Here is a 5,610-nt window from a genome sequence, read left to right on the forward strand (position 1 = left end):
ATTTTGCCTGAGCTAATTAGGTATTGATATGTAGTTGCCAAGTTCTATGGTTGCGCATGATACCCGAGTACACAGGACCCAAATGAACTAAGTTTGTATTATTTTTTTCTATGTTCTTTTATTTCCCAAAAAATTAAATCAAATTCGTGGAGCTTTGAATAAAACAGCACACCAGCAAAGAAAATAAATGCACTGAAAGTGAAAAAAAAGGAAGCTGCTGTTTGATTTACATCATTTTATTAATGGGTTAGTCAACATTTCCTCAGAGCCTACTGGGCACAGAATGTAATAGACATGTGGGAAAATTAAAAAGTTATGGGAAGATATTTTTTCTGCCTGTAAAAATCCAACTAATTTAGTGTAATGAAAGACACCAACTAAAGACATCTGAGAATATCTAAGAATACAAATAATGGGAACCTGGCGATGTTTGCTAAGGACACATTAGTTTCAATTGCCCGTGCTTGCTGAAGGGCTGGCTCAGTGAGCGTACCCTGAGACCCACGTTGCAATGAAGCATTCCACTGGGGATGCTTCCACTCTCCCTGGCTAAAATCAGTCTAACAACAGACCTCACCTCTCTTAGTCACTACAGGAACAACTGTAGAGCAGAGTGTGGTGACCCTAAAGGGCTGGTTTCATACCCGTAAGGCCTGATTTTATTTAACTGATGATACAGTCGTGGCCATTTAGGGATTTCTGCCACAGGCTTTGTGACTGTATCAGCTCAAGACTCTTCTATCGCCTTTAAAGTCAGAAGGTAAGTGACACTCGCTCTGAAGACCCTACGGGTAGCACTCAAGTCTCTCTTCTGCCTCTGTTTGGCCAGCTCACGTTTTTGTGGGTTTTATGTGAAATTAAGCGTCATTCTGGATAAATCTGATTTTTCAAGGGGAGTGGAGCTTCCTTATCTGTGCTTCCTGCTGGCAGAAATCTGGAAAGCTGCCAACAATCTGGCCAAGAACTCTGTTTTGAACGAGAAAGTCTACAGGGTGGGTCCTGACTTGTCGCTAGTGTTTCTGGATCTTTTGGGAACTGTTGTATTGAACTGCCTGTTCTTTTTTTTTTTTTTTTAAGATTTTATTTATTTATTTGACAGAGAGATACACAGTGAGAGAGGGAACACAAGCAGGAGGAGTGGGAGAAGGAGAAGCAGGCTTCCCGTGGAGCAGGGAGCCCGACGCGGGGCTCGATCCCAGGACCCTGGTGGGATCACGACCTGAGCCGAAGGCAGACGCTTAACGACTGAGCCACCCAGGCGCCCCCGAACTGCCTGTTCTTTTGAGTGGAGTGCCTTTGAGGCCCCCTGAGCGACTCTGAACAAGGAGTCTCAGAACACCTGTGTGGAATGCCGGCTTTGTCTTAAATCCATTGTGGATCAATATTTGTACAAATAATAATAAAATAAATAGAAAAATTCAACATAAAAAAACCTCCAGGGGCGCCTGGGTGGCTCATTCGTTAAGCGTCTGCCTTCAGCTCAGGTCACGATCCCAGAGTCCTGGGATCGAGCCCCGCATCGGGCTCCCTGCTCCGCGGGAAGCCTGCTTCTCCCTCTCCCACTCCCCCTGCTTGTGTTCCCTCTCTCGCTGTGTCTCTCTCTGTCAAATAAATAAATAAAATCTTAAAAAAAATAAAAAATAAATAAAAATAAGTAAAAAACCTCCAAAGACATACAAAACCCAAGCTCAATTCCTTCCTTCTTTCTTTCTTTTTCTTTTAATTCAGCAGACATAGAACAATTCTGCCGAATTGCCATAAAAGTTCTAAATGCTCACTTTGTTTCTGTACTTATCTCATTGCAGACTGGTTACAAACAATGTGCAGAACGGAACAGAAACTGGTCCCTGGGTTGTAGTTTGAGTAGCATAGGCTTAAAAGATGAGGGGGCTGTGGATTATTTTCAAACTAGGAGCCTTTCAACTAATTGTTCGAGAGCCAGAGAGCAGACCCCTTTTAGCTCATTTCGTGTAGCTTTTTATTCTGACTTAAATCAGAGCTTGCAAATGTGAAATCAACCATGTTTGTCCCTAAAAGCCAGTTGCCATCTTTCCTGGCCTCCCAGCTGAGATGCAAGCTCCTTCTGGACACTCCCACAGAATCATGTCGTGCAGTGTCTTATCTCTTTACTAAACTACAAGGTCTCATTCAACAGTGCTGAACAGTATGGGGAGGAAGAACAAAATGATAAAGTAATACTAAGTATATGCACTGGAAAATATGCAAGCACATTACCTATCAGATCTACAAATATTGCTGAGAGTGTCCCAGGCAATGTTGCTCTTACCAGTATCTTCGTAGGAGAAAGACTTGTGGAGAAAACCAGAGCGGGGAGAAAAGATGAATATACTCAGTCACTAGACCCAGCATAGTATACAAACCTGCAGGCCACGATTCTCCATGGAAAGATTAGGGAGATCCCTTGGCACCAAGGAAACAGCCCAGGAGCTGAAGTCCCCAGGCCTGGCACCCTGGGGGTCCTGTCCTGGGGGCCCTGCCCTTCCTGCCTCCCCCACCCAATGGCACGTGTGTCCTGGGTGGGCCTCCCTTACCCTCTGCCTCAGGTGTCCTCATCCTGGGCTTCTCAGCTCAGCCCTGGTTTTCTCAGAGAGGCCTTTCGTTCCCTCCCCCATGTCCTCTCTTTATAAGCACAGGGACTTTTCCCTTTCTAGCGATTATAATTTCTCCTTATATTTTTGTAGGTGGTTACTTGTCTTGACACTTTAAGCCCTGTGAGGGCGCGACTCATGCCTGGGTTGTCCCTCCCCGCATATACCAGGCTTGGCATAATGCTTGCAGCTCAAGTCCCAATAGCTGTTTACTGACAGCCCAGCCACAACGACCACGCTATGGCCATCTTTTCTTTTCTCTCCCTATTTTTGCTCATAATCTTTTCATTCAGTGAATTGGGTTTGATTCGGTGGAATCATAAAGCGACTTAATTTTATCTGTTTCATTGTTCCTTCAAACCCACTCTCTGAGCTTTTTTTCCCTGCCACTGGAGATGATCTTAGGCAGGTCCTGTAGCTTGTAAAGTCAGTCGTAGGTCATAAAAAGTCACTTGCAGGGCACCTGGGTGGCTCGGTCGGTTAAGTGTCTGCTTTCAGCTCAGGTCATGATTCCCGGGTCCTGGGATCAAGTCCCACATAGGGCTCCCTGCTCCGCGGGGAGTCTGCTTCTCCTTCTCCCTGTCCCTCTCCCCAGCCCTCCCCCAATACCTGTGCTCTCTTTCTCAAATAAATAAATAAAATCTTAAAAAAAAAAAGTCACGTGCAGTCACAAGAGCTGATATATTAGTAGTTAAAGCTGAAACCAGGGGCCTGAGAAAAAGCTGTGGATGTTTGCTCAACCTTGGCTCCTCTGGTTGGAGGGGCGGCCCTGGGGCCCCATGCACAGTGAGCCTGGAATGCCCCCAGACAGTGCCCAGTGAGGGCAGGGCTGGGGGCAATGTTCCTGCACCCCCGCCGCCCTCACCTGCACTTTTCCAGTTGAATCTTCTGCAGGCTGGGGTAGGGTGGTGGTCTGGGCCTGCAAAACTGCCTCACAGCCTCTTCACCCTGAGCTAGGAGGCGTCCTTGTACTGGACGTCCCTGGTACTTGTCCCTGCTCTAGAACTTTCCCCATGGTTGATATTATTGCCTGGATGTCTGCCTCTCACACTAGACTGTGAGCCCTTGAAGGTAGGGACTGAGTTCTAGGAATTGTTGTATCCCGGTTAAATCCAGAAAAAAGTTGATTCGTGTTATTGAATAAATTAAAATACTTCCTAAGCTATTTTACTTTGCGTGATTAATATTCTATACTTAGAACTTTATCTTTGCAAAACTCCTTGGAAGGAAGAACGCTGAAGATCAAATCAAATGATCCTCTTCTGAGGGCAGGCTTGGCTGGAGGAGAAGGTGTGTAGTGGGACACAGGGAAGAACAGGCCCGGCCTCAGACAGACCTGCGTTCAAAGCCTGGCTCTGTCACTTACTAGGGCCCTTCATCTTTCTGAGATTCAGTTTCTGTAAAAGAGAGCTAAGAATGGTCCCTGTTCATAGGGTTTCTGTGGAGGATCAAAATGAGGGGGGAGCACTTAAAATAATAAGTGGGACATGGTGAGACTTCGGTAAACACTACCAATTTTTACTGAACTTCATACAAAGGATTCACCAGGTTTTATCAATCCTTATTTTGTTTTTACACTAAGAAAAATGCTGGTAACTGTGACATGCCATTGATTGAACAACCCCACTCTTTATCCAGAGATGCTAAAGTTTGGGGGGAGTACATTTTAGAATCAATAAAGTGCAATATTATTGTGCCTTATGTAAAAAAAAAAAGACTGTGGAGGATAAATAATGAGCTGTGGGAGGTGTTTGGGGGACTGAGGTAGGAGAGGCCGGTCCTTTGCTATATGAGGATATAAAAATGCAAATATCTCTTCCCCATTTCTTTCATTTCAGATGCAAGACGCTAGCCATTGGAGTCCTGCTGCACACGGGAATGATGAAGATACAGTGTAATTAATATAAGCTATCGGCTCACGAAGAGACATTTGCAGAGCTAAAGGAGAGTCAGAGCAGGGTGGGAACCCATCAAAACTAAGCTCCTCAGAAATGAGAATCACAAAGGGTAAAAAAAATCCTACATAACTGAACATTTCAGGTTTTTAGGCAGTTGGTAATATCAAGAAGAAACAAATTTCTAATGCGTTTAAAGCCAAATTCAGATCAATGAGTGAAGCTCTCTGGACCAACATTCCCCTCAGTGCCTGCCACCGGCCATCCTAATGCATCAAATCACAGTCACGTGCAGGTCTTCTGTTTGGAATTTTGAATCTCAGTGTGTGAAATGTGAGAGTACTATTTTAGATGCCAAGGCAGATCCTGAAAAACAGCTGAAATAATCAATGCAGGGGGAAAAAAAAACCCCAGGCTGAAAATCTTTCCTTTCGTAGAGAATTTGCGACATAAAAAAAAAAAAAGAGGAACAAATGTCAAGGGCAGCTGGGTTAATGAGTACAGAGAGTACAGCTGCTCTTACCTCTGGAGACGGGAGCGCTGACGTGGATGGAGCGTGAGTGGAAAATTAGGGTTGTGATTGCAGCAACCCCTAACGGGCACTTACTGCACATCAATATATAATAGGGTGTGATTGGCACCGCCTGCTGAACAAGAGATACTGGACTGTAATTAGAATGTTGGCTCTCATCAAAATACAGTAAAACAAGGAAAGCAGTGATTACTTAAACCTGAAGCTACAGTCCACAAGATGGCTTTGCTTTCGAAATTCTTTATTGTTTCAGCGTTCATTAAACACCCCCCCCAAAAAAAACCCCCCACAGGCCATACAAAATTAAGATGCTCTGTAAAGAAGAATACAGGAGATGAGCCTGAGCTGTCTGTATGATGGTCGGTGTTTAGAGATGGGCTCCATAAATTTCAATGAGAATCACTGTGGAGTATTTCTCGTTTTGCCAAATGGCTATCTCCCTATCTCCATCTTATTCCGCGGTACCATTGTTTCTGCACAGAGGCAGAATTGTCCCACCATATCATAATATCAACAGAAAAATGACTTCTAGCTGTGAACCGGGGCTTTCTACTCACTGAGTGCACTTACGTAA

The sequence above is a fragment of the Leptonychotes weddellii genome, chromosome 4, assembly GCF_054177405.1.
Source record: "Leptonychotes weddellii isolate Sample4059 chromosome 4, ASM5417740v2, whole genome shotgun sequence".
Lineage (NCBI taxonomy): Eukaryota > Metazoa > Chordata > Mammalia > Carnivora > Phocidae > Leptonychotes > Leptonychotes weddellii.